Source organism: Azolla caroliniana, unplaced genomic scaffold, assembly GCF_043228905.1.
Source record: "Azolla caroliniana isolate FFs.n. ecotype wild unplaced genomic scaffold, voAzoCaro1.0.p SCAF_14, whole genome shotgun sequence".
In the NCBI taxonomy this organism is placed as follows: Eukaryota; Viridiplantae; Streptophyta; class Polypodiopsida; order Salviniales; family Salviniaceae; genus Azolla; species Azolla caroliniana.
This window is the reverse complement of record NW_028230449.1, coordinates 4,760,296-4,772,923: the sequence shown is the minus strand read 5'-3', so window position 1 is coordinate 4,772,923 and position 12,628 is coordinate 4,760,296.

Here is a 12,628-nt window from a genome sequence, read left to right as displayed (position 1 = left end):
CGGGAGAGTGAAGCACCTCAGTCTCTTCCTGATCTTCATATTCCCGCATTTTCGCCTTCCCTTTGTCCAGCTTTAGACTCGACCGACATGTGCTTTGATCGCTTGGCGGCTCTGATGGCCCATTCAGCCGTGTCGAAATTGGGTTGTCTTCGAACATCTGCGTGAGCTGATCCTCAACTTCTATTTCTATTTTGGCGTCATCCGTGTCGAGCAGAGTTGGAGTCGAAGTATTCTCTGGTGCGTACCAGGATGCGTATTCGTCGAAGACTACGTCTCGACTTGTTCAAACTTTTCGGGTAGATGGGTTGTAGCATTTGTACCCCTTCTGTTCGAGTGAGTATCCTACGAGGATACATTTCTCCGACTTTGGGTCGAGGTTTTGTCGCGTATCATCGTGAATATGCACGTAAGCGATTGCGCCGAAAATGCGGACATGTGATAAGTCCGACTTCTTTCCAAAGGACTTCTCATGAGGAGTTACGTCGTGTACTCGCGAGGTTGTGCACCTATTCATGAGGTATACAACCATGTTCACCGCTTCTGCCCAGTACAATTTCGGCAGGTTCTTCTCATTCATCATAGCTCGTGCGAGTTCTACTATGTGTCAGTTTTTACGCTCAGCTACGCCGTTCTACTGAGGTGTGTGACGGCATGAGAATTCTCATCGGATTCCTTCCTTTCGGAGATACGCCGTAAACTCATCCGAAAATTATTCTTTGCCTTCATTCGATCGAAGGCAGCATACATACCGATCCGTAGCTTTTTCGACTTCGGCTTTGAATCTCTGGAAGTATCCGAACACTTTGCTCTTTTGTTTCATCAGGTAGATCCAAGTGTTCCTGGAGAAGTCGTCGATGAACGTAATGTAATATCGGCATCCACCGAGTGTGCTTGTCTGGGCTGGTCCCAATACACCTGAATGTATGACATCCAGGATCCCTTTGCTCACATTCCGCTCTTTCGGGAATGGATGTCGGCGTTGCTTTCCGAACTGGCACACTTCGCATACGCCCATAATCTCCTTCACAGTAAAGTTTGGGAGTCCGATTACGACTCCTTTCGATTGCATGTTCTGAAGTTTTTGGAGATTGATGTGGCCGATTCTTTTGTGCCACAAATTTAAGTCCGTTTCAATTTTGAGGCCCTTTGCGAACACTGTTGACTTTACCTCATTCAATTTGAGGAAAAACATACGGCCTTCTCGTCGACTGTGAGCTATGACTTGACCGCACCTTTTGATGAAGCACCCGTCATTGTTGAATCGTACTTGCATTCCTTGTTCGACAATCTGGCCAACTGAGACCAGGTTTTTCGTGATGGTGGGGACATGCAGTACATTCTTGCGTATTTCGTGAGTTGTTGGCTAGTTGAAGCTGAGTCTCGTACCTTTTTCCGGCACTCCTCTTCATAGTGGTTGTGTTTTCCACAGTACCCACATTCGATCGGGTTGTTACGATTGCTCGGTCCGACGTGATGACTCCCCCTTTTGCCGAACTCTCTAGGACTGTTCCTGTCCACTTGCCATTGGTGGGGTTACGCTCTTGAGTCTACCGACCATTACGGCCTTTATTAGAGACATGTACTAATATAAGCATTAGGTAAGGATAGAATATAGATAAATAGATAGAAAGGAGAGAGAGAAATAAGGGTGTCGATCCACCCAACTACCCCCGAGCGAAGGGATCAAGACGGACTCGAGCCTTGATCAGTGTCCCATACCACCATCGTGGTGTCGAGTTGTGCCTGGTGCTGGCACACTCGCTACAAGAGTTGACCCACCACAAGACAGAGTCTCGACGTAGTCAACAAGATCATCCAATGAGGGTAGCTAGGCCTCTTATTTATAGCGATACCCAAGGCCCCCAGCCATGTTCACACTTGGCCTAATGGGTTGTCTCAATCCCGAGGATTATAAGTAATCCTCCCCTTCTTTACACTCTTGTTTAACCCTCACACTTATCCACGTGTATAGAATACTACGGTAAACTCTGACCACGGGATATTATATGGTCATGCCCGTAACATACTCCCCCTCTTTAAAACATTGCACTCTTGCAATGGAAAGTTAGGGAAGTTAGTTCTGAGAGTATTTTCGCGTTCCCATGTGGCATCTTTTATTGATTTATCCATCCATTTTATTTTAAATTCTCGGAGTTCTTTAGTACGTAATTTTTTTGTTTTAACATCGAGAATTCTTTCTAGTACATGTGGTTTAGAAGATAAATCTTTAGAAGTAACCAGAGTTTCAGTTGTAACTATATTATCGCCAGAACCTAGAAGTTCTTTTAGACGACTCACATGAAAGACTGGATGAATTCCAACACCATCGGGAAGAGCGAGACGATAGGCTGATGACCCAATGCATTTGAGGACTGTAAATGGTCCACAAAACCGTGGGGCTAACTTAGCGCACTTACTCGTAGACAATGTCTTAGAATTGTGAAGTACACGTAAAACTACCTTCTGTCCAAGGTTCAATACACGAGGTTGCCTATGATGATCGGCATAAAAACATGCTCTATCTTGAGCTATTTTTATATTATCTCGTGCAATATGCAACATATCTTGCATATCCCGAAGAAAGTTTTGTGTACTTCGCAACTCATCATGATGTATATTAACATCAATCGGGGCTCATGGCTGAAAACCATACATCCACATAAAAGGACTATATCCCGTCAACGTATGCTTTGAGTTGTTATAAGCAAACTCCAAAATTGGGAGATAACGTTCCCATTTTGTTGGTTTTGCACCAACATATGCTCGAATCATGTCCTCAATAATTTGATTTACTTGTTTTGTCTGTCCATTGGATTGAGGATGATCTGTGGAACTCATGCTCAATGTAGTTTCTAACTTCGTAAAGACTTGCATCCAAAAGTCACTAGTAAACTTTGGATCTCGATCACTCACGATATCCATTGGTAATCCATAAAAACGAAATAACTCGTCAACGAATTGGTAAGCCAATTCAGGAGCTGTTATCGTGTTTCTAGTAGCAATAAATCTGGCCATTTTAGTTAGTCTATCAACCACAACCTAGATGGCATCATGACCTTTTTGGGTGCGAGGAAGGCTAACAATAAAATCCATGGATATACTTTCCCACTTATTATTGGGAATGTCCAAGGGATGTAAAAGTTCTGCGGCTTTAAGTCGCTCGGCTTTGTTAACCTGACATTGGTGACATTTAGTCACATAGCTATGTATGTCAAGACGCATCTTAGGCCAATAAAATTGAGTGGAGATGAGAACGAGTGTACGATGTATTCCAAGGTGCCCTGCTGAGGGTGCATCATGGCATTAAAAAAGAATCCTCTTTTTGACCTCAGGTAAATCTGGAACACAAACCTTCCCATTATGGTAGAGCAGACCGTTAGCAATGTGGAAGTATTCCTTCGAGGATGTGGTGGTGTCTGTTCCAGACTCAACTCTTGCCCAGTATTTCGCAAAATAACTATCATCAGGATACTTTCCTCGAAGGTGATCATAAAGATCTGATGTTACTTCAGTGAAGCTAAGCATGTTAACTTCACGGATGCGACTTAGTGCATCAACGATAGTGTTCATGGAACCTTTACGATATCGCATGGAAAAATCAAAGTTTTGGATGAGATCAGCCCATTGTGCCTTACGACCTTTCAGGTCTTGTTGGTCACAAAAATATTTCAAGGACTCGTGATCCATAGTTACCACAAAGCGATTTCCATAAAGATAATGGCGCCATGTTTTGAGCGCATGTATAACTGCAAATAATTCCTTTTCTTGAACGGTATACCGACATTGAGCGGAATCAAGTTTCTTACTCTCAAATGCTATTGGCTTACCATCTTGATATAAGACAACACCTATAGCATAATTGCTTGCATCGGTTTCAACCTCAAAAGGTTTCGAAGGATCAGGTAAAAGAAGTGAAGGAGCCTTGCACACCAAGTCCTTGAGTTCCTTAAAGGCGAGGTCTAGTGTTACGTTCCAAACAATAGGTTTTGTAGACTTATGCATTTGACCTTTTAGAAGATCAATAAACGATGTCGTCAATTGGGAGTAATTACGAAGGGATTTTCGCAAAAACCTGACAAAACCAAGGAATGATCGAACTTCTCGAATATTCCGAAGAGTGGGTCAAAGCTTGATTTTCTCGATGCGAGAAGGATCAATTTCAACTACTCGTTCGGTTATGAGATGTCCAAGATAAGTAATTGATTTCTTGAAGAACTCACATTTTGAGATCTTCGCGTAAAACTGGTTGTCACACAATGTTTGTAAAACAAAGCGGACATGTTCTTGTAATGTACGGCTATAAACTAAAATATCATCCAAGAAAATAACGACAAATTTTCCAAGTTTTTCTCGTAAAATGTCATTCATTTCTTGTTGAAATGTAGCCGGAGCATTGGTCAAACCAAAAGGCATAACCAAAAACTCATAATGGCCATAGCATGTACGAAATGCCGTTTAGGAACATCATCCTCACTTATACAAATTTGATGCTAGCCAGTACAGAGATCAAGTTTCGTAAAATACCGAGCTCCCTAGAGATGGTCAATTAGATCGTCAGCCCGAAGCAATGGATACAAATTCTTGATCGTCACTTTATTCAAGCGTCGGTAATTAATACACATACGCCATGTGCCCTCTTTCTTTTTAACCAAGAGAACTAGTGTACCCCATGGAGATTTACTATAACGTATATAACCCATTCGTAAATAGTCCTTGAGTTGCTTAGATACCTCATACTCTTCAGATCGACTTAAGCGATAAGGCGATATACTTATTGGTGCAACGCTAGGTACAATATCTATACGATGGTCTATATTACGTTTAGGAGGTAACCCATCTGGTAGTTCACTCGGAAAAACATCACGAAAATCATTTAAGATTTCATCACGTTGTTGTTGTTCAAAATATGTTAATTGAACCGAGACATTATCGATATTGTAAACGTGAATGTCCGGATCAAGTACACACTAAAATAGAGTAGAATAAGACAACTCAAATATTGATGGAGAGGAAACAATCGAGAGGGATTGTTTTTTTACACCTTGAATAAAATGAGTACAATCGTTTAGTACAAATGTTATTGAATGATGAACCCAATCAATAGATAAAGAAGATTTTTTATTATAGAACCAGGGATAACCCAATATTACATCAGTGGTACAAAGATTCATTACATGGAAGTCTACTTCCGCTATATAAGTATCAATAGAAATTCCTAATGAATGAATCACCACGTTGATGTATTGTACTATTCCATCAGCCAAGTGCACCGTATAGGTGTGATCACTTACGGTGGGTTGGATTCCCCATATCTGAACCAAACGATCATTCACAAAATTGTGTGAGATTCCCGAATCAAACAAAAATTGTACAGGAGATCCATTGATATGTCTGTTTGCACGTAGTAAATCATTGGGGCCCAATACATAGTGAGGGAAAGAACATTGACAATTACTTAAATGATGTGTATAGACCTGAAGGACATTAGGAATCTGACCTTTATGGTTTGCAGCTTTAGCTTTGTTGTTGTGCTCTTTCCGTTGGAGCTTTCGACATTGCTCTTTTGTATGACCCTTCTTTTTGCAGAATACGAAAAAAGGATGTTGTCGCTTACAATCGCGATCCATGAATTCATTGGGTGTCTTGCGTTTCCCAGCGAATTGCGACTGCTTAGTCCCGGGCGCTTCGTTGGGTTTGTTGTGGTCCTTCTTTGAAGTGCGTTGATAGCGAAGAACTATTTCAACGGCCTCTTCGAAGGATTTTGGATAATTATCGTGCACTATCCAGTGATAGTCCGAATTTGGGATGCCATTGAGAAAACAAGCTATCAACCAATTGTCCCCTTCTAGACCCGATTTTTGGATTTAGGTTATAGCATGGTGGACATAGTCTTCTAGTGAGGAAAACTTCCTGCTAGAGAGGTTCATTAAAGCTTGAGTTGCCTCGATTCGAGAGGGAGGTTGTAGAAATTGGGCCTTAAAAACTGTGACAAAATCTGTCCAGGTATCGGGCAATTTCCCCAAAGTACGGAGCCCACACCACCAAGCGGCGACCTTACCCCCTAGTTCTCGGCCGACATATGCAATCTTCGTACTATCTAGCGTGGGATAGAGCTCAAAATGAGACTCCCATCGGCCCAGCCACGTGCAGATTGCTTCTTCGGTTCTTTCCTTTTTGTCTCCCTTAAATGGCTTAACGACAAACGATGGTTCACCTTGTTGCTCATCAGGTCTATTAGTCTCACGTTGTAAACTAATGACACGTGCCTCGAGAGCACTTTGAGATTGCCGAAGTTCGGTCATCTGTTGAGCGGTGAAACTAAGGTATTGGCTTATTTGCGAAAAATACATCTCAATGGACATTTGTCTAGGAGGATTCCCTTGAGTTCATTCCGCTTGAGTGGATGACATCGGGTCGTTATTTTGAGCCATTAACTGATTATTTCTGGAAAAGAAATAGGATAAGGTCAGAGAGATAGTCATAACATCATGTCGTGATGTAAACATATCATGGGTGAACATTAATCGATATCATTATCTCACGTCAATACCCCTCTAGACGTATGGGATGAGGTTCAAGATCAGGTTACTATGGTAACACAAAGGTGTTTTAAAAACCATGGGGGTGACAAATGAATGTCTTTCCCTGATCTGTATATCAATTTTTTCATGGCGGCTCCCCAAGGCTCAACCATGTATGTTCGCGTCATGAATAGTTTATACACGAAAAAAATGTTAACAATAAACTATGTTTCGGTGCCCAGATATGTGGTTTCGGCTCTTTAAGTCCTATTACGAGGACCCCGAAGTGCACTTAGACCTTAAGTCTAAACATGTGTTATAGTCATATTTATCAACGATGTTGTATGGTCTTGGTCATATTTGAACTCGAGAACTCAAGAACAAATACATTAAACACTTGAGCCAACCAAGTAGATTGCTCTTCTTTGAATGTTTAATGTTTCATGCGTATAAGAGATATGCAAGGCATTTGCCCATATATGTTTTTTTAAAAGAAACATATATGTCAAGAGTCCTTATTTCGCCCTCATTTACTACAACTATGTTGGTACGTTACCTAACCTCAAGTCTCGTAATTACGATGGCATACGCCAAAGTGCAACCTAATGGTCAAGCCAAATGAGCCCTCTTTTCGTAGTAGGCCCACGTGGCCCATCACATGGTCACGACATTACGAATGCCTCTCGTAAGAATGATCTCATGGTGGCATCGTATCCATATAATGAGGGAGGGATCTTGGATATGTGTGTCATAGGAGCGACCTCACATGAAGTGGGTCAAGCCCTACGTACTCAACATCATTATGGCTATAGGCGTTTCTTTACGTAACGAAATATCGAAGTCACCAACGGGGATTTCAACAATAAAAAATTGTTGAAAAAAGGGATGGTGACAACGCTATTCTCACAAAAATGTGAGGATGGCCACCAAGATCCTTTCCCCGAAAAGGAAAACAATCGATTTAAAATCATGTAATAACTTATATACACATATGTATATTATCACATATATACGATCAACTACGTATACATGTGACCACATATGCGTATATTAAACAAATCATTATATTTAATAGCCAAAAATGACGTAATCGAGATACGTAATCGAGGCATATACCTCTACGCACACGAGACATCCAAAAATAAGGGTTAATCGTAATACGCAATTGAGGTATTGACCTCTTACGCATACGAGACCAAATGCATATCATTTACAACGAATCGAGGTATTGACCTCATACGCAAACGTAACATATGTTTGTGAATGTAATACGCAATTGAGGTATTAACCTCGTGCGCATACGACACTCATCACATATTCAATATACGTCAAATGAGGTATTGACCTCATACACATATGTAAACGTTTTATACAACCAATGAATTACCACTACAACATCATTGAATTAATGAAAAAAATCTACATACTAACCATACACATGATTAAATGGGAGAAGAAAAAATAGACAAAAAAAAACAAGAAAGATTACCGAAGTTCCTTTGTTGATCCTTGTCTGCATGAAGGCCGACCGCACGTAGATCGATCGCCATCAATCAAGAACACAAAAGACAACAAAAGAAACATTAGAAAATGAGCTCTGATACCAACTATTAGAGACATGTACTAATGTAAGCATTAGATAAGGATAGAATATAGATAAATAGATAGAAATGAGAGAGAGAAAGAAGGGTGATGATCCACCCGACCACCCCCGAAAAAAGGGATCGAGACAGACTCGAGCCTTGATCGGCGTCCCATACCACCGCCGTGGCGTCGAGTCGTACCTGGTGCTGGCGCACTCGCTACAAGAGTTGACCCACCACAAGACAGAGTCTCGATGTAGTCAACAAGATCATCCAATGAGGGTAGCTAGGCCTCTTATTTATAGCGATACCCAAGGCCCCCAACCATGTTCACACTTGGCCTAATGGGTTGTCTCAATCTCGAGGATTAAAAGTAATCCTCCCCTTCTTTACACTCTTGTTTAACCCTCACACTTATCCATGTGTATAGAATACTACGGTAAATTCTGACCACGGGATATTATATGGTCATGCCCGTAACAACCTTGTTTGAATCGTCCTCTATTTCCACGGCCAAAATTTCTTCTATCATTCGACTAGGAGTAGAACATATGACCCTCTGGTGCGTTTCTCCTTTGTCGGGCGTGATTTTCCTCAACCAACAATATTGATTGGAGATCGAAAAATGAAGGAGGGTTCTCCCTTGCAAGGATGGCCGATCTAATCAAGCCAAATCAGGGTACTAGGCCGCCGAGGCATATTTGAGACATTAATTGAACCGAGGGCATCACACAACTCCTTGATCTTTAAGGTATAGCTTGTGATCGACATGTCTCTCTGTTGCATGTTGTTTAGCTCCTGTCGAAGTTGGAGCTTTCGTGCAGCGGTATTGGCCGCAAAAATCTTCTTGATATTTCCCCAAGCTTCTTTCAGTGTTTTCGAATTTCGAATATAGCCAAGCATATGATCATGAACACATGATGCAAGACAATACAACACACGGCTTGCGGCCTGCTCCCAAGCGGGATAGTCGGTGTGTGTTGGGTTGGGTTGAGTTTCATGAGCTCCTTCAATGTAGCTCCAGTAACCTTGTCTGACAAGGTATTGATGCATCTTGTATTCCCAATATGCGAAATTCATTCTGTCAAGCTTCTCGGTAGGAAGAGTGCTTCCCATGTGAGTGTTCATTATGTCGATTTCTTCTCTGTTGATGAGCCAGTTCTGTTGTTCGTTGGCGTGTACCACAACACAGTTGAATAGATTCGATTAAGTAACCACACGCTCTGATACCATGTAAAGAAATGAGGAGCAAGAGTGGCTGAGATGCAACGGAAGGATTGTGCGTGTGTACATAAGGCAAAACACAGAGAGAGAGAGAGAACTTAAGACAGAGATAAAAGATTGTATGTTACATTAACCAAAATACTTCCAACAGTAATTAAGTTACAAGGGGTTGGTTTAAATACCAACTAAACTAGGGCAAGTGCCCTTTCTACTATTTACAAAACTAGCCTAGTATGACCATAAGCTAGTGTGAAACCTATTACTATGGGAAGTTGAGTTTGACTCTCAACAATGATATATAGTATCAATAAATTCCGTCACTACCTACTAGGCCGGAAGTTCGTCTTCCACGTGGATCATGTGACCCTTCTATATTTGGTCTCAAAACAGTCCCTCACAGGTAAGATGGCTCGATGGATGTTACTACAAGAATTCAAATTTGAGATTCATCATCGGCCAGATGCTTAGCACGCGGTCACAGATTATCTAAGCCGCATCGAAAACGAAGAAGAAGCCGAACCCAAGACCTCCTGGTCTCCATTGGGCAACCCTACCAACTAAGCTACATCCATCTATGCATCCTTGTATTAAAATCCAACTTCGTGTATGTTAGATTGAACATTTGAAGTTGCTAGCTTGCATGCATTCTCATGCATTCTTTATTCCTAGCTTGAATGGATCTTCATGCATTCTCTATTCCTAGCTAGCAATATACCTCTACCTTCTTGTATAAATACTCAAGGGCACCTTGATTCTAATCAAGGTGAACAACACCAGTTACGGAATCATAAGTCAAGTTCTTGTTCTTTTTCTCTCTCTGAGTTCTTAGTCTCGTCTTGGTTCTACTCTGTTATACTCGTCTGTGACAATAGTCACCTTCTAGACCTAGTTTTTGAATTTGGGTTCTAGTATGGTGAGCATAATCTTCTAGTGAGGAAAATTTCAGGCTACAAAGGTTCATTAAAGCTTATGTTGTAGAAATTGACCCTTGAAAATCTTGACAAAGTCTGTCCAAGTATCTTGCAAATTCCCCGTAGTGCAGAGCCCATGCCATCAAGCAGCAACCTTAACCCCTAGTTCTTGACCAACATATGCAGTCTTCGTACTATTTGGCTTGGGATAGAGCTTAAAATGAAACTCTCATTGATCAAGCCATGTGCAAATTGCTTCTTCGGTTCTTTCCTTTTTCTCTCCTCTAAATGGCTTGACAACAAATGATGGTTCACCTTGACATTCATCTGGTTTATTAGTATCATGTTGCATACTAATGACCCATGCATCTAGAGCACCATGAGAGTGTTGAAGTTTGGAAATCTCGTTCAAGGTAGAAATAAGGAAATTTTGTATTTGTAAAAAATACGACTCAATTGGGATTACCCTAGGAGTATTTCCTTGAATTGCATCCGCTTGGGAGGATGTCATCGGGATGTTATTATAAGTCATAAGAATATAACGTCTGGCAAAGAAATAGGATAGGGTCAGACAAATCGCCATAACATAATGTCTGATGTACACATATCACGGAAAAACATTAATCGATATCATTATCTCATGTCTACACCCCTTTGGACGTATGAAATGAGGTTCAAGATCAGGTAACTATGGTAACACAAAGGTGTTTTAAAAACCATGGGGGTGACAAATGAATGTCTTTCCTTGATCTGTATATCGATTTTTACATGGTGTCTCCCCGAGGCTCAACCATGTTTGTTCGCATCATGAATAGTTTATACACGAAAAAATGTTAACAATAAACTATGTCTATGTGCCCACAATGTGGTTTTGGCTCTTTAAGTCCTATTACGAGGACCCCAAAGTGCACTTAGACCTAAAGTCCAAACATGTTTTATAGTCATATGCATCAATAATGTTGTATTGTCTTGGTCATATTAAAACTCGAGACCTTGAGAACAAAGCCATTAAACACTTGAGCTAACCAAATGGCTTGCTCCTATTGAATGTTTAATGTTTATGCGTATGAGAGATATGCAAAGACATTTGCACATATATGTTTTTTTAAAAGAAAACATATGTGTCTAGAATCCTTATTCCCCCTCGTTAACTAGAAAACTATGTTGGTACGTTACCCAACCTCAAGTCTCATCATTACAATGGCATACCATAAGGGGCAACCTAATGGTCAAGCCAACACTAGCCTTCTTTTCCATAGTAGGCCCACATGGCCCATCACATGGTTACTTCATTACAAATGCCTTTCATAATGATGATCTCATGGTGGCATCGTAATCATGTAACGAGTGCGAAACTTTGGATACGTGTTTCATAAGAGTGACCTCGCATGAAGTGGGTCAAGCCCTTACACTCACAACATCATTGTGGCTATGCTTGTTTCGTTCTAACGTGTAGCAAAATCAAGGTGACCAAGGGGGATAACAAAAAAAAATTGTTAAAAAAGGATGGTGACTACATCATTCTCACAAAAATGTGAGGATGGCCACCAAAATCCTTACCTCAAAAGACAACCATTGATCAATTAACATAACGTAACAAATTCCTAATATACACACATATATGTTTATGACATGTATACGATTAAATACGTATACATGTGATTATATATATATATATATATATATATATATATCAAAGAATCGTTAACAAAACATAACCAACAAATGATGTAATCGAGGCATCTAGCCTCTACGCACATGTAACATCCAAAGATAAGGGTGAACGTAATACGCAATCAAGGTATTGACCTCTTATGCATATGCCACAGATCGCATATCCAATATATGACAATTGAGGTATTGACCTTATTTGCATACGTAATATATGTACGAGAACATAATATGGAATCAAGGTATTGACTTCTTATGCATATGACACAAATCACATATCCAAAATATGACAATTGATGTATTGACCTCATACGCATACGTAACATATGTATGTTACGTAATACGCAATCGGGGTATTGACCTCTTATGCATACAACACAAATTGCATACCAAATACATGGCAATGGAGGTATTGAACTCATACGCATATGTAACATATGTACACTTTATATAACCAAAGAATTACCACTACAACGTAATTGAATCATTGCAATGATTACATAATGACGTAAACATGATTAGAATGGGAGAAGAAAGAATAGAATAAAAATTAAGGGAAGTACCGAAGTTCCTTTGTTGATGCGTTTCTAGATCATGCTTGAACGAACATGGATTGATCACCATCAAAAAACAAAACACAACAAAAGAAACATTAGGAATCAAGGCTTGGATACCAACTGTTAGAGGTCAATCCTAATGTAAGCATATGATAAGGAAA